Genomic DNA, 25425 nt, shown 5'->3' with positions numbered 1-25425 from the left:
TCAACATTCCCCACCTGTTTCTCAGGAAGGTGATATTTCAGTACTGCTCAAAGTGAGTGCCCAAAGTGAGGGTAAGTGGAGATCATTAGCAGAAGCTGCACATGGTGGCCCACTGCTTGGTGTGAGTTAAAATGAAAACTACTGTCACAAAGACCACAATGCTCTTTGTTCCCTTAACACTGAAGGTAATATTTTTAAAGGGAGAGTCCAGAAGAAGCACATAGACAGTGTGAGAATGCCATTTGTACCACTCAGGCTCCCTAGGGCATTTATCAAAACAAGCATTTGCAGGCACTGCCTTTTCTGGGCATAAAAGGGGCAGAGGAGCAGGAGAAAGAAAAGGTTTAGAATAACTCCATTATCTCAGCTCTAATAGCAGGAGAGATGCTGGGGAAAACTCAGTTGGTGGAAAGAAGCACCTTTCAATATCAGTTTACTTCTTTGCTGTTTTTTTAGTAGTTGACTTTAGTTGTGGATTGAAAACTTTTTTTCAGCAAGAATGTTGTGGTGCACATCTATAAGTCATAGCTAGTTAATAGAATTTTTAATTTATCAAGTATTGAAAATGACACTCCCAAATCTAGCATGATGATATGTGTATGTTGCAGTATATGTACATATTTACTTATTCAACTAGTAAGCTGCAATGTAGCAGTGGCCACAATGATAACAGTATCTGTGCTGAATTATGTGAGTGATGACATATTAGGCATTTTGTCAAGCATTTTAGAAGCATTATCTCAGTTACACTTCCAGACAACCATATGAGTTAAGTACATTTTTTATCCCTGTTTTTTTCAGATTAGAAAACATAGGGATGGAGAGACAGAGTAGTTGGTGGGCACTTAAGAGATCAGAAAGAGACTGTACTTATTACCATAGCTGCCCTGGCTGGAAAGTAGCAAATGTCCTGCCACCTTCTGTATGGCTTTCGGGATTGAAGTCACTAAGCCAACAATTAGAGATTGGCCTAATTCTAATCAGCAGATCTGTGCCTTTTCTTAATCCCTATTGTCTTCTATCTCTCTCTTCTCACTTTTCTGATTACAATAGAAACACTTATATTTACTGGCAAATCATTCCCCGTTATGAACTAAATTATCCCCCCCCCCAAATTGCTATGTTGATGTCCTAACTCCCAGTACCTAAGATGGTGACTGACTACATTGGATACAGGGTCTTCTGCACAGCAAAAGAAGCCACCAACAAAATGAAAAGGAATCCCATTGTACGGGAGAACATATTTGCCAATGATACATCTGATAAGGGGTTAATTTCCAAAATATGTAAAGAACTTATACAACTCAACACCAGGAACACAAAAACTCCGATTAAAAATGGGCAAAGGACTTCAATAGATACTTTTCCAAAGAAGACATGCACTTGGTCAATAGACATATGAAAAAATGCTTAATGTCACTATTCATCAGAGAAATTCAAAATAAAACCACAGTGAGATACTACCTGACACCTGCCAGGATGGCTAACATCAATAAATCAACAAACAAGTGCTGGTGAGGATGTGGAGAAAGGGGAACTGCCTTTTGACCCAGTGGTCCCACTTCTAGGAACATATCATGAGAATCCTGAAACATCACTTTGAAAGAATATATGTACTCCTATCTTCATAGCAGCATTATTTATAATAGCCAAGATCTGGCAACAGCCCAAGTGTCCAGCAGTAGATGAGTAGATTAAAAAATCTGTGGTACATTTACACAATCGAATACTACATGGCCATAAAAAGAAGGAAATCTTACCTTTTGCAACAGCCTGGATGGACCTGTAGATTATTATGCTAAGTGAAATAAGCCAGCCAGAGATAAACAAATACCATATGATCTTACTTATATCTGGAATCTAATAAACAAAAACTGATGAACAGGATAGAAATAGGGACATGGGTACATGGAACAAAGAAAGGATGGGGTACTGGATGAAAGAAGGTGAAGATATTAGCCAAAGAACATATATGCATCGCCCATATACACAGACAACAGTGTGGTGATGGCTGAGGGAACGGAGGTGCAGGAGATGTGTGGAGGTGGATTAAGGAGGGGGAAATGGGGGCTTTGTAGTAGTGTCAACAGTGAAAATAAAGTTAAAAAAAGCAGTAATTAAGTTCAAAGGAGGTCATTAGAGTGGGCCTCAAACCCAATATAGTGGGTGTCCTTATAAGAAAAGGAAATCTGATACACAGAGACACACCAGGAATGTGTCCACACAGAGGAAAGGCCACACGAGGACACAGGGAAAAGGTGACTATAAACAAGGAAAGGGCAGAGGCCTCAGGAAAAAACCGCTCTGCTGACAACTTGATTTTGCACTGCCTGCCTCCAGAACCACAAGAAAATAAATCTTCCTTGTTAAAAACTACCCAGCCTGTGGTATTTTGTTACTGTAGTTGGAGATAAGACACTTCCAAAGTGGCAATAGTTGAATGTGATGTGGTCCCAGTCATTTCAGAGCTCCCAGTCCAATGAGAGAGACAGACCAGTTAGCAAATACTGGCAGTCTGGTCAGGGAGCAGTCCACAGAGAATGATGGAAAACCAGGGAGGCAGGGGAGGAGTCAGGAGAGAGGAGGTAAAGTGTGTTTGAGGGATGACCATAGAGCAAAATCAAGAAAAAGGCGAGTTTATCAGGCTACCAGGGAGAGAGAACAGCAAGGACAAAGGCAGCTGGAATCCCAGGAATCATTAAGTACAGTAGGTCCTTGACAATCCCAGATTTAACATTCACACTTTGTCATTACTTGCATGAACAGGCAGTTCCTTGCATGTACTAATCTTTAATTTTGCAAAGAAACAAAGGTGAATATGAGGGAGGCTGTGGGAGCAGGTCCCTTCCCTGTTAAGTGAGCTTCGTTCGGCACTGCGAAAACACGAACGTGTTCAGTCTCATAAAGACCCTGTGAGTAGCTATGTTGCGGATTAGAAAATTGAGGAAATTGCATGTTAGAGTGATATTCATGACATTTATGAAAGTCTCTAGGTGGGTCTCTTGTGGATGTTAATGGTCCTTGTAGGTCTGAGATTAATATCACCTTGTGTTTATAAAGCATGTGTTAATTTCCTGTCATTGTTCCTTGGTTAATTCAGCTATTCACCTAACACATCTTTTTTCCCCCTATTCTGTGCAAGGCACTGAACTAAGTACTGTGTTGACAAACCTGTGGTCTCTGCCCTACTGGACCTTGCAAATTATTAGACTGGGACAGTAACATGGAAGCTGACATACGTGATTGCTAATGGTTATAAATGCTGCTAAGGAAAAAAAAACTAGTGCTGTGGGAAATATTGCAGGTGGGGATGGACAGCAGAGGTGAGCAAAGTACTCTCCGGGAAGGGGCAGGGTGAGCAAGCCTGTCTTCCCTATAGGCAGAAGAACATGCAGGCTCTGAGATGGGTACTAGGTACATTGGAGGAATGAAGAGCAGCATGTAAGCAAGAGATGAGTGGGGCCAGATCAAGGATTGTGGGCAATGGAGGAGTTTGGAGTTTAGCCCCCATGAAATTGAGAGCCCCAGGGGCTGAAGTAGGGAGCACCCAGATCCCATTTCCACTTTAAAATCATCCTTTTGGCTCTCACGTGGAGAGTAGATGGAAGGGGCACATGCAAATAATCAGAGCACAAGTTCCTAAACTTGGTTGCAGATTGGAACCCCTTGGAGACTGTAAAATCATACTGCTGTCTAGGTGCCCCTACCCCCTACCCCCTCCCAGGCATTTTGATTTAATTATCCTAGGATTTTAAAAAGCTCCTCAGGTAAGTCTAATGAGCAACACAATTTGAGAACTTCTAAAAGTTTTAAGATATGATTCAGTGTAGATCTGATGGCTGTGGCCATGACAAAGGAAATCATTAACAGATAACTGAGATGCATTTTAGAGGTAGAAACAGCAGCTTAGTCAGATGAGTGGGAGAGGAGCAGAATTTAAAGATTACTCAGAAGTGAGGTCTGAGGCACAGACAGACATTTAGAAGGCATCAATACCTGGGTTGGTATTTAAAGCCACAGAAATAGAAGCAATCACATGGGAGAGAACATAGGTGGAGGAGAAGGAAGGCTTGATTTTAATGAAGAGAGGAGGGAGAGGCTCGATTGCAGGGGGTCAAGGTGTAAATGGGAGGTGTGGAGGTGTCTGCTTCATCCTCTCTCAGGAGACTGCTGCAGGGTGGGTAGTGGGTTGAGCTTGGAGAACTAGCTGTGGAAGAGTTGTCTGCAGAAGTGACAGAGAAAGAGAGGCCAGGAATGGAGGATGTCACAGGAAGAGAGTAGTGTGTTACTATCAGTGATAGAGTAAAACAATTAAAAAAGGTAGAGTCAGATGAAGAAAGAAAGGGTCCATGGGGTTGTTGAAGGCGGTTGGTGACTTTGATGAATGTTCAAGTATGGATATGAACAGAAGTCAGCACAGTGTATGATAAAGGGTGAATCAAAGCTGAAGAAATGGAGCTAGTATGCGTAGAAAGTATTTTCAAGAACACAGGCTAAGAGGAACAAAGGGATGAAGTGATGGCGGAAGGAGGAAATGTGTTAGAAGTTGAGAGGTACCAAAACAAGTGTGCATGCTCATAGGAATGCTTCAACAGCTTAGAGGGAGAAAGCAAGAGAATGGGTTGGGGTGAGAGAGAGAGAGAGAATATGAATCATGGGAAAAAGGTCCTTATGCAGATGAGGTCCTGAGCCATGTGGAAGGACTGGCTGTTGATAGGAGTGGTGCTCCCTCCATTTCAGCAGGAAGAATGAAGATGGTAGCTTTGCAAATTAGTTATGGGAAAATGATAGCAATTTTATATATTTTTTATCCTTACCCAAGGACATTTTTTAAATTGCTTTTAGAAAGAGGAAGGGATAGAGAGAAACACTGATGTGCCAGAGAAACAGTGATCAATTGCCTCCCACATGCAATGGGACCTGGGATAGAACCAGAAACCCAGGCATGTGAACTGACTGGGAATCAAACCAGCAACCCTTTGGTTACGGGTCAGTGCTCCAACCACCCTGACCTATAGCAGCAAGGGCAAAATGAAAGCGATTTTAGCTGATAGATTTCATTAAGTGAGGGACCAGGTAGAGGGTGGGGGTAAGGAGGAGAGGTGGGAGGCTTGAGGACTTTGAGAAGGTATGAATAGTCATTAGGGAGAGGTGAGAACAAACTTCTGTGAGAGTGTTTGGGTCTAGGGCAGCTACTTGAGGATAAGGATCACACGTGTATAGTGAGTACCAAAGTACGCCTTTTGTTTCCACCAACAAGGCCTAGGCACAGGTGCAGGCACAGAGAAAGGAGATGGTGGGCTTCACCCCATGTTGGAATTCACAGGTCTTTGATGATTTTAGTAAGAACAGTCTTAATAAAGAGGGGAGGGAAGAGACCATATCATTAGGGTAGAGGCAAAATGGGAGGTGTGGGGGCCCTGGAGGTGTCCATTCTATCTTCCCTCAAGGCACCTATGGACAGCACACTCTGATTCTTCCCTGCACCCTTCACACGACCCTGCTCACTCAGGCTGCTCACAGCCAGGGACTGTGGGTACTTGTACAATGGTGGGGGTACTGGATTTACTTTGGATGTTTTTAAAGTATATTTTATTGATTATGCTATTACACAATTTCCCCCCCTCCACTCTGTACCCCCTGCAACCCTCCAGCATTCCTTTCACACTTAGTTCATGCCCATGGGCTGTACTTACAAGTTTTTTGAATTCTGTTTTCTATACCATTTTTGACCTCTCCCTATGTATTTTATGACAACCAATTATGTTTCTTCTTCCTTGTACCTTTTCCCCCCATTACTTCTTTCCCCCACTTTACTGAAATCCCTCTGTGTGATGTCCATTTCTCTGATTCTCTTCCTGTTATAGTTGTTTGCTTAGTTTTTGTGTTCATTGTTTTTCTTCCATTTATTTATTTAGGTTAATTTGTTAGTAGTTGTGAGTTTGTTGTCATTTTATTGTTCATAGTTTTTGATCTTTAATTTCTTAGGTAAGTCCCTTTAACATTTCATATAATAAGAGCTTGGTGACAATGAACTCTTTTAACTTGACCTTATCTGAGAAGCACTTTATCTGCCCTTCCATTCTAAATGAAAGCTTTGCTGAATAGAGTCATCTTGAATGTAGGTCTTTGCCTTTCATGACTTGGAGTACTTCTTTCCAGCCTCTTCTTGCCTGTAAGGTTTCTTTTAAGAAATCAGCTGATAGTCTTATGGGAACTCCTTTGTAGGTAACTGTCTCCCTTTCTCTTGCTGCTTTTAAGATTTTTTATCTTTAGTCTTGGGTAACTTAATAATGATGTGTCTTGGTGTGTGCTTCCTTGGATCCAACTTCTTTGGGACTCTCTGAGCTTCCTAGACTTCCTAAAAGTCTATTTCCTTTGCCATATTGGGGAATTTCTCCTTCATTATTTGTTCAAATAAGTTTTCAATATTTTTCTTTTATTCTTCCCCTTATAGCACCCCTATAATTTGGTTATTGGAATGTTTAAAGTTTTCGTAGATGTTCCTAAGCTTCTCTTCATTTTTTGGAATTCTTATTTCTTCATTCTGTTCTGCTTGGATGATTATTTCTTCCTTCTGTTGTAAGTGGTTGATTTAAGTCCTAATTTCCTTCCTGTCACTGTTGGTTCCCTGAATATTTTCCTTTATTTCACTTTGGGTATCTTTCATTTTGTGACTGAGCTCAATCAGTTTTGTAAGCAGTTTGATTACCAGGGCTTTGAACTCTAGATCAGATAGGTTGGTTCTTTCCTTGTTGCTTAGCTCTCTTTCTGGAGTTTTACTCTGTTCTTTCATTTGGGCCATATTTCTTTGTCTCAGCACACCTGTTAAGTTGTAATGGGATGGGGCCTTAGGAATTCACCAGTGCAGGGCAACCCTCCTTGCTGTACTGCAGCACTGCCCATGGGGGTGGAGCCAGAGAGGGAACACTGCAGCTCCCCTGCTTATCTGTAGCCCATTTTCCAATGAACCCTTGTGTGAGACTGAGAGTTTCTCCCACCATGGCATCCCTTGTTGTAGTCCACAGTCAGCTCTGAGTCTTAGTTTCCCATTGAGCCAGCTGCACCCACTCAGTCCGCTGCTTCGCCTCAGGTTCTCTCTTTCCGCCTGTCTTACCAGTCTGGTTGGTCTGATTCACTGTTTCTTTAATTCCTTGGTTGTCAGAGTTCCATGCAATTTGCTTTTCTGGCACTTCTGGTTGTTTTTTGATTTTAGATTGGTTGTTATCCTCCTTTTGGTTGTGCGAGGAAGCAGAGGGTTTCTACCTGTGCCTCCATCTTGGCTGGAACTCCTACTTCGGATTTTAAAAACAATGTTTATATTAGGTTTTTATTGCCGTGTGAAAAATTACTACAAATGTAGTATGGTAACTTCAAAAAACACATTTATTATCTCAGTTTTTATGGGTCAGGAGTCCAGGCATGCTTGGGGTTTCACAAGCTGCAGTCAAGGTCATATCTGGGGTCAGGGTCTTAGTACAGGTGTTTGCTGGCAGAATTCAGTTCCCTGCAGCTGCACAACCGATGGCAGCTTGCTCCTTCAAGGCCGGTGAAAGTACTAAAGATTGAGCCTCCCTTTGATTCATTCTTTTCTCTCTGTGTGTCTTCCTTGGCTTTTGTGCCCTCTTCTTGAGCCCAGGAAGGCTCTCTAATCATTTCTAGAGATGCACAAGTGCAGAAGCTGTCACTCAATTGAGCTGCAGAACCAGGACTTTCAGAAGGAGGAGAGAGCATCAGTGAAGCTTCGGTTTTCTTACCTTTGGACCCACTTTTAAAAGGTTCACTTCATTATGTCAGACCCACCCAGGGTAATGTCCCATTTTGAACAATTTAAAGCCAACAGAGTAGAAACTTCATTCCCTGTGTGAAATCTCTTTACCTTTGCCATGTAATATAATCTCATCAGTGATATTCACAAGTCCTCCAGGGGAGGAGCTTCACAGGCCAAGCACACGAAAGTACAGGAGTATTGGGGGCCGTTGTAGAATTCTGCCTGCCATAGCAGAATGAATTTTTTAAGAAATGTTCACATCAGTTAAAAACTTTATAAAATGTTCATTTTTCTTTTCTGATTGCAAAAGCAATATATGTTCATAGGGTAATATTTGAGATCTATACAGATGTACCAAGAGGGACATTGAAATCCAATCATATATTATTTCTTTCCTAATATATAAACATTATTAGAATTTTTATGAATTCTCTTTATATAATGAGACTATAATTTAAAATGAAAAGATTAGCCATTAGATTGTGTTTTTTGAGAGTATGAATATTTTTCCATTGAATAAACATAGATTTAATGTATTTACTCTTTTCTCTTTTACAATATGGTTACTTCCAATTTTTAACTATTATTAATAATTTTGATGAATTCACTTTAGCACATCTAAGTGCTTGTTCAGGGCTCACTGTTACTTGAAGGTTTGAGGCAGAGAGACTTAAAGTAGTAGGGCGAGAGGCCAATAGAAAAATCAATTAGAAATGAAAAGCACCAACAACACGAATGGGTTATTTGGAAAGTAAAAGCAGTTTTTATTTGAGCACATTTTTTTCATGAGCATTTATTGAAGAAACCAAGAGAGCCCTAAAGTGCTTTGGTGTGGAGTTTTGAGAATATGGGGGATGACATTTATTACAGATTATCAGACACACAGAATAACTTCTTGTCATGTGAATTTGGTTCTGTTATGGTTTTATAACAGCCCCTTGGGTAAGAGACTGAAGTGAGAGACAGGGGGTGAGAAAAAAATGGAGATATGTAGGGATTTGGGCAGGAAGTTGAAATAGAAGGATGGGGGGATTATCAGCTTCATGATTGCAGAGGAAAAGAAAAGAGAATCCCCTTTGGGAGATTTGGCAGCTGAGCAGACTGCCCTGGCCTGGCATGAAAGCTGCCTATATCAATGAGCCCAATAAAATGATTTAAAACATAGTGATCTGTATATTTTTGTGGGTTCAAGTTTAATTTGGGCGGTTGGATGACTTTTTTTAAAATTTTTATTTAGTTATTTTTCAAGTACATTTTTTGTCTATTTCTCCCATCCCAGCCCCCCCTGCCCTGTCTCGCCCCTCTCTCCCATTCCCTTCCCCCAGTCCTCATCCCTGTGTCTTTCATACTTGTTCCTCAAAATCCCTCTCCATTTTCCCCCTTAAATTCCCTTCTCTCTCCCCTCTGGTAGCTGCCCCCTTGTTCTCTATTTCAGTGTCTTTGTTTTTATTCTGTTTGCTCGTTTGTTTTATTGTTTAGCTTCCTGTCAAAGGTGAAATCATATGGTATGTGTCCTTCAATGCCTGGCCTATTTCACTCAGCATAATGCTTTCCAGTTCCATCCATGTTATTGCAAAGGGTAGTAGCTCCTTCTTCCTCTCTGCTGCATAGAATTCCATTGTGTATATGTACCACAATTTTTTGATCCATTCGTTTACTGATGGACACATAGGTTGCTTCCAACTCTTGGCTATTGTAAATTGTGCTGCTATGAACATTGTGGTGCATAGGTTCTTTGAAATTGATGTTTTAGGGTTCTTGGGGTATAATCCTAGCAGTGGAATTGCTGGGTCAAAAGTCAGGTCAATTTTTATTTTTCTGAGAAAATTCCATACTGTTTTCCATAATGGTTGTACCAGTCTGCAATCCCACCAACAGTGAACTAAGGTCCCCTTTTCCCCACACCCTCTCCAACATTTGTTGTTTGTTGATTTCTTTATTATAGCCATCCTGACTGGTGTAAAGTGGTATCTCATTGTGGTTTTAATTTGCATCTCTCTGATAGCTAATGATATTGAGCATCTCTTCATGTGTCTCTGGATATTCTGTATGTCCTCTTTGGAGAAGTGTCTGTTCAAGTCCTTTTCCCATTTTTTAATTGGGTTAGATGTCCTCTTAGAGTGGAGTCTTGTAAGTTCTTTGTATATTTTGGAGATTAAACCTTTGTCTGAGGTATCATTGGCAAATATGTTTTCCCATACAGTTGGTTGTCTTTTTAATTTAATACTGTTTTCTTTGGCCATGCAGAAGCTTTTTATTTTGATGAGATCCCATTTGTTTATGCTGTCCTTTATATTCCTTGCTCTAGGGGACATATCTGTAAAAATGTTGCTGCTGGGAATATCAGAGATTTTCTTGCCAGTGTTCTCCTCTAGGACTTTAATGGTGTCACGGCTTATACTTAAGTCTTTTATCCACCTTGAATTTATTTTTGTGTATGGTGTAAGTTGGTGCTCAAGTTTCATTTTTTTTGCACATAGCTGTCCAGTTCTCCCAACACCATTTGTTGAAGAGACAATTTTTGCTCCATTTTATGTTACTGCCCCCTTTGTCAAATATTAATTGACTGTAGAGAGTTGGGTCGATATCTGGGCTCTCTGTTCTGTTTCATTGGTCTATGTGCCTGTTTTTATGCCAGTACCAGGCTGTTTTGATTACAGTGGCTTTGTAATACAGTTTGATATCAGGTATTGTGATCCCTCCTACTTTGTTCTTCTTTCTCAAAAGAGCAGCTGCTATTCGGGCTCGTTTATAATTCCATATAAATTTTTGAAGTGTTTGTTCTATGTCTGTGAAATATGCCATTGGTACTTTAATGGGTATTGCATTGAATCTGTATACTGCTTTGGGTAGTATGGACATTTTGATGATGTTAATTCTTCCAATCCATGAACAAGGTATATGTTTCCATTTGTTTGTGTCTTCCCTGATTTCTTTCTCCAGTGCTGTGTAGTTTTCTGCATACAGGTCTTTTACCTCCTTGGTTAGGTTTATTCCCAGATATTTTATTTTTTTTTGCTATATGGAATGGGATTATTTCCTTGATTTCTGCTTCTGCTGATTCATTGTTCGTATACAAAAAATGCCTTTGATTTCTGGATATTGACTTTGTATCCTACTGTTTTGCCAAATTCATTAATTAGTTTGAGCAGTTTTTGGGTAGAGTCTATAGGATTTTCCATGTACACTATCATGTCATCTGCAAACAGTGACAGTTTTGTTTCCTCCTTCCCTATTTGGATGCCTTTTATTTCCTTTTCCTGCCTGATGGCTGTGGCCAAAACTTCCAAAACTATATTGAATAGAAGTGGTAAAAGTGGACATCCTTGTCTTGTTCCTGATCTTAGTGGAAAAGCTTTTAGTTTTTTCCCATTGAGTATGATATTGGCTGTAGGTCTCTCATATATGGCCTTTATTATATTGAGGAATGCTCCCTCTATTCCCACTTTGCTGAGTGTTTTTATCATAAATGGGTGCTGTACCTTATCAAAAGCTTTTTCTTAATCTATTGATATGATCATGTGATTTTTGTCTTTGCTTTTGTTTATGTGATGAATTACATTTACTGATTTGCGAATGTTGAACCATCCTTGCATCCCTGGGATGAATCCCACTTGGTCATGGTGTATAATCTTTTGGATATATTGTTGGATGTGATTTGCCAATATTTTGTTGAGGATTTTAGCATCTATGTTCATCAGCGATATTGGCCTGAAGTTTTCCTTCTTTGTTGTATCTCTATCTGGTTTTGGAATTAGGATGATGCTGGCTTCATAAAAGGAGTTAGGGAGTTTTCCATCCTTTTGGATTTTTTGGAATAGTCTGTGGATAATAGGGGTTAGCTCTTCCTTAAATGCTTTGTAGAATTCTCCTGTGAACTCATCTGGTCCAGGGCTTTTTTTTTGATGGGAGTTTTTTGATTACTGCTTCAATTTCTTTTGCTGTTATTGGTCTATTCAGGTTTTCTACTTCTTTTTCATTGACCTTTGGGAGATTATATTTTTCTAGAAATGTGTCCATTTCCCCTAGGTTCTCAAATTTCTTGGCATACAGTTCTTCATAGTAATTTCTTACAGTCCTTTCTATTTCTGTGGTATCAGTTATAATCTCTCCCGTTTCATTTCTGATTGTGTTTACTTGTGTCTGTTCCCTTCTTTTCTTGATGAGCCTACTTAAAGGCTTGTCTATTTTGTTTATCTTTTCAAAGAACCAATTCCTGGATTCATTGATCCTTAAAATTGTGCTTTTAGTTTCTATGTCATTTAATTCTGCTCTAATCTTTGTTATTTCCTTCCTTCTGCTTGCTCTGGGCTGTCTTTGTTGTTGTTCCTCGAATTCTTGCAGGCGTAGGGTTAGGTTGTTTGTTTGAAATGTTTCTATCTTCTTTAGGTAGGCCTGTATTGCTATAAACTTCCCTCTCAGGACTGCCTTTGCTGTGTCCCATAAGTTTTGGGTTGTTGTGAGATCATTTTCATTTGTTTCCAGAAACTTTTTGGTTTCTTCCCTAATTTCATTCTTGACCCATTCATTGTTTAATAGCATACCGTTCAGTCTCCATGATTTTGGGTGTTTTGGGTTTTTTCCTTTGGGGTTGGTTTCCAGTTTCAGTCCCTTGTGGTCAGAGAAAATGCTTGGTATGATTTCAATATTCTTGAATTTGTTGAGGCTTGTTTTGTGCCCTATCATGTGGTCTATCTTTGAGAATGTTCCATGTGCATTTGAAAAGAATGTGTATTTAGCTTCTTTGGGGTGAAGAGCTCTGTATATATCAGTTAGGTCCATTTCATCAAGGGTGTTGTTTAATGCCACAATGTCTTTGTTGATATTTTGTTTGGAAATCTGTCCATTTTTGATAGTGGGGTGTTAAAATCCCCCACTTGGATGACTTTTATGGCAAACACTTGGTACATGTATGAGTGTTAAGTCAGAGCCTCTGTCACTCAGGGCTGACTTCAGTGATGGTGAGAAGCTCTGCAACCTTGATCCAGGGCATTTAGTTTTGAAAGTGCTGGTAGGGCCTTGCATCTGTGCTCACAGGTAAGTTTTCCTATAGAGTGGGAGGGTACAGGAAGGCAGCATGTTGTATTACTTTCTGATTTTTCTAGCAGTGTGTGTGTGTGTGTGTGTGTGTGTGTGTGTTGGAGATAGGAGACAGGGGAGAGGAGTATGAGACCAGAGAGAGCAGGAATGATGAGCCAAATATCAGAGGTCCTATAGTGGGCTGCTGGGAAATGCTAAGGAAGGTGGTCATTGACAAAGTTATGTCTAACGAATGAGATGTGTTTCATCCCACTCTGGGCAGCACAGCTGTGTTCTCCTTCCAGGTGGAATGGGACCCATGTCTCTGACAACAGTTATGCCCAAGCCCTTTGCTGTATTATGTCTCTTGTGGGAGCAAATTGCTATTTCCCTTGAAGTCAGCGTGACTTCTATGTCTCCCCTGCCAAGCACCCAGTGGGCTGTGTCTTCCCTCTTCCTAGAAGCTCTCTTGTGAAGTAGTCCTGAGCTTGGTAGAACCAATTCACATGTGAATTAATGCCCAGGGTATCAAGTTCTAGCCACATCTCAAAGGAAGCCTTGTTTTCTCTTTAGTCTTTTGTAGTCTCAGTGAGGTGTCTAAGCCAGCTATGGGAAGTGTGAGTGTGTATTTTGAGAAGAGTGACTCACTTGGTGCTCTGTTCATGGTAAATCTCCAGGAAGTGGCCCTGTTCATAGCACTTCCAAATTCTGTGCTTTTCAACTTTACAATTACGATACTCAGAGGACCAAGCACAGGTGCAGACCAGTGATTCTCAAGTTGCAGTGATTTTGCCTCCCAGGGGACATTAAGCAATTATCTGGAGACATTATTGATTGTCAGTACTAGGGGAGTGGGTGGGAGGTGGGAAGAGGGTGCTGCCCTTCTAGGTGTAGAGGCCAGGGATTCTGCTGAACACCCTACAATGTACATGACAGCTCTCATGACCAATAATTAATTTGCCCCCAAAATCAATACTGCCAAGGTTGAGAAACCCCAGCAGAGACCAAAGTATTATCACTACTACCAGGATACCTGGGCTCTGAGTTACAAGGTGGAAACCAAAGTTTGCATGAAAGCCATCTTCCTGAACTCTGCTTAGAGAAAGAACTATGACCTGCTTTCAATACTTTTCTTGAAGCAAGATCAGTCAAACATTTCTAATATCCCTACTGTGGGAGAAAACAAACAAACAAACAAATGTTTGAATCTATTGATTAGGGGTTAAAAGATTCATTTATATAACAATGAGACATTTGAAGCAAAGGAAAATTTGGGCTAGAACTGCCTCATTTATAGTATTCTGGGAGTAAGAGTACTAAACTGGTACAATGAATATTTTCTATACTTCTTCACACTTCTGCATCACTCTGCATTCAGTAATACTTTCACTCTAAGGCAGGAGACCTAGAGATGGCCTCCCTTTGGGCTACTTATGCTAAATTAGTTTTGTGGACCCTTTGGGTACCAATTCCTCTTTCTTCATTACAGTGCCTCTGGGACCAGTCGTGAGGGACAGTGTCTTAAGTTATCAGCTAATACATTTAACTTATAACAAATAGCTCTTAGTGTTTTTAGAAATGCTCACATTTTAATGTGATATCTGGGGTTTAAAGAACCCCTAATCAAGGAAGAGCTTTATGGACCCCGAAACTGTCATACACAACTGTGTGTGGGTTTAGTTACCTGAGGAGAGAATCTGTTGATTTTATCACATCTTCCAAGGAGCTTTTATTTCAAATATTAAGAACCACTGATGTGGATTCATTCATTCATCAAATATTTATTGAGTGCTTATATATGCCAGCATTGTATCATTCACTAGAAATGAAGAAGACTGGATAATAGTGAATCATTGATTGGAATGTAAAGAAAACAGAAGAGTATAAAGAGGAAAGTATTAAATTAATCAAGAGGCATTGAAGAAAGTAATTGAAGAATTTGAAAAACCTAAAAATACTTTCTGCTTTATATTGAAAGACATTTTTATTTGTACAAACACACCATTGGTAACAATTGCTATAGCAATAGAAACAAAGCAGGGGAAGTTATGGTGATGGATATTTGGATGAAGTAGATTTTTTATCTCTAGTAAAAATCTTTAAGCTGCTGACTCTGAAAATAGAACCAAATTTATTCCCTCTAAAAGTTGTTTGTTAAATTTAATTGTTAAGTGGATCAATCATCTGTGTTCACTACAGCTTATACCATATTTTTAGGACTGTAAGATACGAGGGACCATAAAACATACCTAAGTTTTAGAGGAGGAAAATAGAAAAAATGAAGCAAAAATGTGGTAAAATATTTAATAACATAAATAACATAGGCCACTGCCACCCCCCGCCCCCAGCAAGCCAGGTAAGCTACATTCAGACTATAAGACACACCCCCCAAATTTTTTAGGGGGAGGAAATGCATCTTAAAGTCCAAAAATAAGGCAATTTAAGTGTTTTTAGAATGATATTGAAATGAAAACTTGCTTTCACGAAGGTGGAGGTAATAAAACCCTATGTCTGCTATACCATGAGGGCTTCTGTTCCAATTTTCTTTACTGTAAACCCTTACTTTTTGTCTTCTTCTTATATAGTTGTACACCCATCTCGCTAACCCAGTCTTGACCCTGAGATTTGGCATGAAGGGAATGGAGGTAGGTAGGGGTTGGGTAGGTAGGGGGGTGCTCACTATCCATGGGACCACCATAGAAACCTGGGCTCCAGACCACAGGTTAATTCTGGACTGGACCATTGTCTATTAGACTCAGGGTTCCAAGCTAAATGGAAAGATTTCCAAGCCCCTTTGAAACTTGTAGTTCATATTTATTTTTCACATGCACATTGCCTTACTCATGGTTCCCAGGAATAAAAACTTTCTGTCTAAAATTTGGACACTCTAAGGTAACCTGCATTTCTTTTTCACTTTAAATAGGAAAAGTCATATGAGCCCACAGTTTCCAAGCTTAAGGAAATTTAGTTCATGCTGCTTGCCATGGGGGTGCTTAGAGTCTATATTTTACAGCATTTAGAAAGCAGTTGAGGGTTTATGTAGCAAATTCAAATGTCCCACTTTAAAGATGAGGAAACTGTGGTTCTGAAAATCCAAGCAGGAAAACAGCAGAACTCAGACTAGATGCTCTATTCTGACTTGTCTTCCAGAGCTCTCTTTATAACACTAAATTTTTAGTAGACACAAAACATCAAGATCTACTCTTCTTCAGTACCTTCTCTGTTTAAATTATTATTAATACTATTATAGATGTCCTTCATTTCCCCCCATTTTTTCCCCTCTGCCCAACCCCTGCCCTCCCTTCCCCTGGCTATCACCACACTGTCGTCTATGTCTCTGGGTCATACATATATGTTCTTTGGCCAATCCCTTCACCTTCTTTCATTTAGTCCCCCTCATTCCATTGCCTCTGACATCTGTCAGTCTGTTCCATTTATCCATGCCTCTGTTTCTATATTGTTCATTAGATTCCACATATAAGTGACATCATATGGTATTTATCTTTCTCTGTCTTATTTCACTTAGCATAATAGTCTCTAGCTCCACCCATGCTATCACAAAGAGTAAGAGTTCCTTCTTTTTTATGGCCATGTAGTATTCCATTGTGTAAATGTACCAACTTTTTCTTTATCCACTCCTAACAGTGCCTGGCTCACAGAAAATGTTAGTTTCCATCTTGTATGGATGATCAGATCCAGTCCACCTCAGAAAACCCACTTCACTTCTCAGTTAGAAGAAAGAAAGTAAGCATGCCCACAGCTGTTTCTTGGCTAATGGGTAACTAGAAGGTGGTCTGGGAAAAGACAAATGCTTATTAGCTGCAGACATAGCAGAAATAGGAAAATGGGTATAATGGCTCATTCTGCTTAAAAGGTCTATTTCCTCCAGTGTGACCAGGATTCTACTTCTCTCCTAGACAAGCACTCTGGTCTCTCTTCTTTTAAGGATACTAATCCTAATCTAAGTTGGTTCCACCCTCATGACCTCATCTAAACCTAATTACCTCAATTATTTTCCCAGTGTTGGGAAGCTATGTACTTCTCAGGTGCCCCTACCTTCAGAAAAATGTCATGTCATAAAAATCTACTTGGTCTGTAAGAATAAGACGGCAGGTTATTCCCTAAGAGCTGTTCTCTCTTTTTCCACAGAAATAGAATTTTTAACCTGGGGACTGACTTCCCAGGAAAGAGGATGATATTCTTCAGCTCCCTGTGGTCACATGGCCACCTTCTGACCAGTGGAACATAGGGAGCAGCGCTGTGTGAAGTTTGCCTCAGTGGGCTGAGGTGCACTCTTCCTGTCCCTTTCTTCTTTCCCACCAGGTGGAATGCCAATGTGATAGGGAGCCCTCTTGGAAGTGAGGGTGCAAGGGGGTGCTAAGATAAAGACTGAGAGAGCAAGAAGATCGTCCTAGTCATTGAGCTGCCATAGACTGGACAGCTTAAACAACAGACATGTATTTCTCACAGTTTGAGAGGCTGGGAAGTCTAAGATCAAGGTGCCAGCCAGTCTGGTTCTCTGGTGAGAGTTCTCTTCCTGGCTTGCAGATGGCCACCTTGTTGCTCTATCCTCATATGGCAGAAAGAGAGCTCTGGCCTCTATTCCTCTGTGGTTCAGACACTAATCCCAGCATGCGTTGCTACCCTCATGACCTCATTTAAACCTAATTACCTCCCAAAGCCTCCACCTCCAAATACCATCACATCGGAGGTCAGGGCTCTCACATATGAGTATGGAAAGGGCGCACAGATTCAGTCCATAATAAAGATAAACCTCCCAAGCAAGTTCCCCATGCCAGCTTGAACTTCTACATGAGAAAGAAGTAAATTTGTAAGTTATTAAACCACACATTTGGGGCATCTTTTGCATCCAGACGAACATATAATTTAACAGAGTAATTTAGGTTTGTTCTTACTGACATCATGCTGATGTTTTCCTCTATCACTTGTATGGTAACAGGATAAATACCCATCCAATAACAGCATACAAAGATTCTTACCACATTCAAATGTCTAGGTCACTGGTGGAGGAGTTTACATATGACTCTCCCCACATGTGACTGGTACATTCTCACCAGAAAGCAGATGTGGGGGGACTGTGACTGGTTCACTGAGTAACTTCACAGAGTCACAGATTGCACAGTGCCCCGGGGGAGGACACTGCTGGCCAATCTGCCCAGTGGACCATGGCAGACACCCATTTGACCCAGAAGCCTTTTGTTTTTTCATTGGCAGGGAGGGAGGGGGGTGAGCATGACAGGGAGTAAATAAGATGGTGCCACCTTCTTTTGCTAGAGCTGCCAAAATAAAGTATCACAAATTGGGTGGCTTAAACCACAAATTTTTGTGCCTCTTAGTTCTAGAGGCTAGAAGTCCAAAATTAAGGTGTCAGCAGGGCCCTGAGCCCTCTGAAGGTTCTGAGAAAGATGTGTCCCAAGCCCAACTTCAGCCTCTGGTACTTCTTTGGCTTAGGGCAGCATAACTTCAATTTTCACACGGCTTTCTCCCTGTGCGAACAATGTGCCCACATTTGACACATCTCTGTGTCCAAACTTCCTCTTTGATAGAGACACCAATTGTATTGGATTAGGGCCCATGCTAATGACCTTATCTTGACTAATTACATCTGCAATGACCCTATTTCCAAATAAGGTTGCATCCTGAAGTACTAGGGGTTAGGAATTCAACTATAACTTTTGGAGGGGGGCAAAATTCAGCCCATGAAAAGGGGTAAGAGCTGACAGAATATTTCTGGCAAATTATTCCAACAACTAGCAGGAGAAGGGAACCAAAGTATATCAGAAAATTCCACAGAGAGTCAAGTGTGCTGCAGCCCCCCAAGAGGGAGCAAGGAGAGGTTCCTTTCTGGTCTGTATTAGTGAGGCTTTGTACATTGCACTGAATGTTCTCTTCATTACAGCATGGCCAGCAATGCCCAGGCTTGCAGAATGTTTGGTGGAGACCTAGGATGCAGAAGCCAGGTGTTCTGGCTCCATGTCTGGCCCACTGTCTTTGTTGCTTTTCCTTTCTGCCTGGGAGCCATGGAGAAAAACAACTACCTGCTCTGTCTGGAGGCCAACACCAGAGGTAATGTATTTATTCTTTCTCAGCAATAAAAATAGTGTGTGCTCATTAGCTAAGTTGGAAACAACACCAGTTGAAAGCGCATAGGAATATCACACCTAATTCCAGGATCCAGGCAACCCCTGTTAAAGTTTGACTCATATTTCATCCATTGTTGTCTTCTTTTCTATGTATATTTTATATTCTGGACTATGATCTTTATTTAAGTATGTGCTTTGACTCTACTTCCAATGCTTCTGCTTAATTTCTCTTGGACATGGAGTTTGCTTCCAACTTTTTACTGTTATAAATATTGCAAGGTACGTCTTCAGACAGAACATTTTTCACCCCTGGATAAATTCACGAAACGAATTACTAGAACTAAGATTTGAAAATTTAAAAAAGTATTGTTTTGTATTCTTCCCAATTTGCTTTCCAGAAAGGACCTGCCAGCTCTGGTTCCCTCCAGCACTGGAGGACGACTCGCATTTCCCTACACCTGGCACTGACAGCCAGACTCTCAGAGCATCCCTGCTACTTACAATAGCTGAAAATGGTGGTTTTTTGCTTTTTATTTGCATTTATTTGATTGTTAGTAAGGTTATACATTTTTTATTTGTTTTAAGCCATTTGCTTTAAGCCATTTGCATTTTCTACTAATATTCTGGGTCTATTTATCTGTTAAGGTCTTAGTATCAAATTGAACTATGTGTAATTAACATTTTTGTAGGTCAAATAATTGACTATGATCTCAACCAATTTTATTCAAATGCATTAAGAATATTAATCTGTGGATATATTGGCTATAAGTATTTTTGATGTTTTGATATTAATGTTTTCATTTCCAAAATGAAGATCCAATTATCTGAAAAGTATTTGAGTAACAAAGATGACACGTGAGTGATTTCCATGGACCAAATTATTAATTTCATGATTTCCTGCTTTATTTGTCATTTCCATACCTTCTACTTCCTCCGCCCCTCAGGTATGAGCTGGAAAGATGTATTTTTATGATGTAGATCAAGGCTTGGCATCAACTTTGCAGATGGAATAGAAAATGTCTCAGAAGAATTATAAGTGCCAGTAAAACAAGTAAGAATAATACATCTTCATTATGGTTGATGCCTTCTTAGAATAAAACAATTAAAACTTTAGCCTGAAATCATCTGGAGGCGTACCTTTTACTGCAGCAGCTCAGAGGCTCTTTAAGGAAAGAGTGACTATGGCTTAGGGTGGGGATACACCTTGTATGCATGACAACCCAGAATTGCCTGTGTCTCATTCTTTGCCAAGAAAAAGACAAAGCCAAACCATCTGGCTTTGCAACAATTTAATGTCTTTTCTTCCCTGTGGGTAGACAGAGGACCATTTGAGAGTAAACTCACAAGGCTGCATACTGCACACACATTTTTAAACAACTAAAAGGGAAAGAGAACTGCTATAATCCTGATCTTCAAGTTGCTTGTCAAGTCTGAGTTAGTGGTAATAGGAATAGAAATGCTGCTTCAATAGCCATGAGTATTTTAGAGATTACTTGCAAGCATTTGCTTTTTAACATCTGATGTTCAAGACCCTCATCTGTGGAGTCCATTTTTGTCTGCTTGTGTTCACATGGAGAGAATGGTGGGGTGGTAACCTAATCAGCTTCTCTGAGTCTCTGGTTAAAATGATTCACATCAATTCTCCCTTAACCTCAAGTACTTTTTCATGTTGAGTATCAGTTCCTTCCATAAAGCTGGGAAGCAAATATTGGCTCCTCCCGTGTCCAAGTCTTTGATCAAACCAGTAGATCTCACTGCCTTCCTAAAGAGCAAATTTAGACTGCATTTTATATTCACAGTGTGGCTCCCAGGAGGGGAACTGAGACATTACAGATGAGGTGTTTGCAAATACAGTAGACTGTTCTTTGTGGGTGAAGATGACATCCCTGTCATGCCTTCAAAGGGGATTTGCTCACAGTTGGTTTTCCCAAGGAGACCACCACTACTGTCACCTGGCTCCCATTTATCAGATGCTGGCCAGGCAGGGGGGGGGGGCACGGCTAGTGAAGAAAACAAAGTTTTCTCCTGAGCACAGCTAACTGACCCATTTACAAATCCCATGAATCAAACTTGCAACCTCAGTCTTCTCGGCACCAGCCACAGACCAATGCAGCTAACAGGGACAAACTGCTTCCAAGTCACGTAAAAACAAATCCTTCAGCTCACTCAGGTCTGTGCAGAGTTCAGTCAGCCCCGCCCCCATGCACTGGGCCTTGCTTGAGCTGGACCCAGCAGATTTGTGAAGATGACTTATGCACATAACCCAGATGTTTTTTGTAACCCAGAGCCCTGGAAACAGCTACCTAAAAACACATGTGCTTTCTAAGGGCCTGAGTAAAATGTGACTGAATGGTCTGGAGTTTTTGTTCCATTACTAAAAAGTTTGAGGCCCAACCCTATTTCTCCATTTCCTCCCTGCACTATTGGGCCTCACTAATAGGACAAGATCCTAACAGCTGTGATTGTAATTAGGGCTCATTGTAAATGCTTTGAATATAATAATTATACTTACACAGAAATATTAAACTTTTTTTAAAGAGCAAGAACACAAAGAAAGAAGCCAGTAATAGCTTGAAATGAATACAGTTGTCTCTCAGTATCTGCAAGGGATTCATTCCAGAATCCTCATCAAATTCAAGTCCCTTATATAAAATGGCATAGTATTTGCATATAATCAGTATTTGCATATAGGCTACAGTAGGGTACACCTACACATCACTTAATATTTTCATAGATTCAGCATAGTTCTCTGCATATGGCAAATTTAAGTTTTACTTTTTTAGCATTTTCTGGAATTTTTTCAAATATTTTTTGATTATGGGTAGAAGAATCCACTTGTGTGAAATACTGGTAGATATGAAGGGCCTTCTGTTTGTGGAAAATGCAGTTGTATCTTCAAGATGATAACATTGTCTCCTATTCATTTTCTATCAAAGTTAATATGTATTATTGTCCCTGCACTGGGTTTTACTAAAGCTTTCCCTTGGAAGAATGTCGGTAGTGTCAAGAGGCTAGTCTGTGCAGCTGTGGTATAAATCTTTTCTTAAATCAGCTGCATGAGTGCATTTGCCCTTCCTGCAGGCCTGGTACTGAAATAATGCAGGACATATGAGGTCTCTCCTAAATTCTCTCAGCGACCCCTCCCACCCCACCTAAGACTGGCTCCTGGCTTCCACTCCCCCTTTGTCCAAACCCTTTCTGAAAGCTGCGGTTGTAGGAATCCTCCCCCTGCTCCTCCTGGACTGCCCAGAATTGAACCATTTCCCTAGTGAAGACCATGTGAACGCTTCCTGCTTCACCAAGTGAAATGCCTTAGGAATAAAAAGAAACTGCTTTTCCTTGGCTTTCGAGACTACCTCAGCCTGACATAATCCTGCTTTTTTAAAAAGATTTTTATTTATTTATCTTTAGAGGGGAAGGGAAGGTGAGAGGGAGAGAAATATCAATGTATGGTTGCCTTTTGTGCATCCCCTGCTGGGAACTGGCCTGCAACCCAGGCATGTGCCCTGACTGGGAATGGAACCATGATCCTTTGGTTCACAGGCCCACACTCAATCCACTGAGCTACACCAGACAGGGCTAATCCTGCTTTTCAATACCTTCTCAACCTCGCCAGAGTGCCCTGATGCCCTCTGACTCTTCTTATGTCCTAGACCAGGTTAGACCTCCTGTCATAAGCTTTGTGGTGGTTTGACCTTCTTCTTTCCAGCCCTTCTTACAATCCCAATTCTTGTTCAACGTCTTATTTACTTCTAGGAACTCCATAAAGGCAGAGGCTGTGCTGTCTCCCTGGGTGTCTACACCTGCTACTAGACTGGTGTTCCATGAATATTTGCTGATTGAAGGAATGACTGTCTTTGCAGCCAGGTTGGCCCTGATTTATAACATTCCATAGCATTCACTTTTGTTCTACACACCAGTCAGTTCTATCCCCAAGCCTTTGCCCTGTTGTTTTCTCTGCCTGGGATGACCTTCCCTCTTTCCACAACAGCCACATCTTACCTCTTCTAGCTCTGCTCTACCCTTTATTCTGCACAAGGCCACCCCTGTCCCTACTATAATGTCCTGTGAGTTCTCCTACTTCCAAATTCCTAGGGTGCTCACAGCACCCAGGATGTGGGCCTTAATTACATACTACCTTGCAGACAGACTTGAATTTTCCAAGTATCTACACCTGGACTGGCTTGTCAAATTTGCATACACCTGCCCCAGCTCCTCAGAGCCCTGAGCAGAGTGGAGCATGGGCCAACTGTTTGATAAATGTCTCCTTGATTCATTGCAATTGGTCACCTTCCCTGGCTCTCCCCAATTATTCACATCCTATCTATCACTCAAAGGCTTCCCTAAGCCCAGTTTCCTCCACAGTGACTTCATGGGTGACACCCACATGGATCTAATGGTCTGAATCCTCACTTTCTGGATCTCTCCTCCCTGTGGGATGACACTTTTGAGTGTCATTGAGCACACACTCCTAATTCTTATGTGTATTCTGTTACTTGTTTACTTTATATGTACTCTAACTCTCTGAATCATTGGTGCACTCCCAGGGGAGCACGCACCCCACAGTGGAGATCACAGCACTGGGTTCATCCCATCTTGTGTTGGCATGATGTCCAGGTAACTGGACATCAAAGAATGTGAGGCTTAAATGTGTAATTAGGTGTGTGCTGCCCTCCCATGAGAACCTCCCATCAAGTCACAATTTGTGGTTCTAGAGTTTGATGCACGTATTTCTCAGCATAGAAGGCAGACATCAGAGCTCGTGGACATCAGGTAATCTGCCTCCAAGAGATGGATCATTTTCTTGGGCACGGAGAGGCATACTTATTTCAGAGAAAGCCCACTGTGCCTGGCACAGAATAGGAATGTAACACACACTGAAATATAGTAAAAACAACTGTGCTCCTAGATGGCAACTATCCTACCCCAGTGTCTTCAAACATCAGCTTATGAAAATCTATGTCCTCGTTATGCATCTTTAAGTTGACATATAAACTTTTTTTGTCATAAATTTAGGTAAGTTTATTTTTTATTAATAGGAGATGGGAAGTGTTAAATATTTTATATGGTGAAATAAGATAAGGATAGACTTATTTGAATATTTCATAATATTATTGGATAAAATAAATTTTCATTACTTTGTTGAACAAAGCATGCCATATCTGAAAGATATCAGATGAAATTTTTGTGTCTGGTTTATTGTATTTTGAAAAATCCTATAATCCTGCAAAAATTACATTTTAGAAAATCAACATCACAAGCCAGTGCTACTAGAGGTATTCTGAGTTATGAGTCCCCAATGGCCAACATGCTCTTGTTCTTGCAGAAACATGGATGTGACGGAGGACAAAAAGCCTTATGAACATAAAGGCTATGGTTTATCATTAATTTGAATTTATCCCATTGTTTCATGTGTCCTCTTGAAGCAAAGAACCAAAACCGGATTTGGAATAGATGAGGGATATATCTTTCTTTTATAAATTTGTAAAGTGAGAAAAGATGTATTCTGAACATAGGCCCATTTTAAAGAGATCAATATGAGCAAAGCATATGTATGGACATTGATGCCCTTAATGGTATTTGCTTTAGTATTATTTGGAAAGCTTCAAGTCACCCAGAGAGTGGGTAGCCTGGTTGGAGGAACACTGGCCCACTCCACCTGCATAGCAATGAGAGAGTCAGACTAGGGTCATGAGCAAGTGCTAACTTGGGTTAGCTGTGGACCTCATGCCTTCTCTTTGGCTCTGTGGAGAGGACAATCCTCATCTTTACCATGAAGCAGGCTGATCTGGCCTATCCAAGAGCTAGGAGAAAATTGGGAACTTGCTAGATGTCAAAGCAGTAGAAGCAGAAAGTGAAACTGAAAGGCAGCTAAGCCAGCAACATGCAACAGCTAAGTTGCATGACTCTCAGAGGAGTGAAGGTTCGAGAGTGTTTGACAGGCACAGCTAAGTGGAAGGTGGGAGGGAACAAAAGACCGAGCACAGGCTAGGATGCATTTGTGGCCATTCTACACCAGTTCAAGTGCACTTTGGTTCTTTTTGCCAGCCCTTACATTGGGAAAGCTAGAGCTTAGGTTTCTGAATTCCCAACTTGTAGCCTTGTCTTACAGAAGGAAAATTACTTCATCTTGGTTGCATGAAGTACTATAGTTATAGTCTAGCCTTATTCTCTGTAGCACTGGCACCTCTTAAGGCTCTCAAATTTGAAGTGAGAAACCTGCTGGGATCTGGGTTTGGGCTAACTGGCTCCATGAGATGCAAAGGATAGACACAGGCAGAAAGTGGGGGTGAAAGAGCTTGCAGCATGGAGCCAACCTCAGAGTATGCGGACTGCTGTCAGCTGGCCAGGATCGTCAGAGGTGGTGTTGATGTCTGCTATGGTGGCAATGTGTGGTGAGGGAAAAACCTGATGGCCTCCCAGGGCACAAATATCACAATGAAAATAAGCATTTGCTCAGTCTGGACTAACTGGTCTCTAAGAGTTGCCTGTGTATGCGCAGTTAATTGAATTTCTTGTGGGGCAGTGACC

Source organism: Artibeus jamaicensis, unplaced genomic scaffold (genome assembly GCF_021234435.1).
Source record: "Artibeus jamaicensis isolate MK-2021 breed Jamaican fruit bat unplaced genomic scaffold, CSHL_Jam_final contig_335, whole genome shotgun sequence".
NCBI classification, from domain to species: domain Eukaryota; kingdom Metazoa; phylum Chordata; class Mammalia; order Chiroptera; family Phyllostomidae; genus Artibeus; species Artibeus jamaicensis.
The sequence above is the reverse complement of the archived record's forward strand: the minus strand, read 5'-3'. Positions refer to the sequence as shown.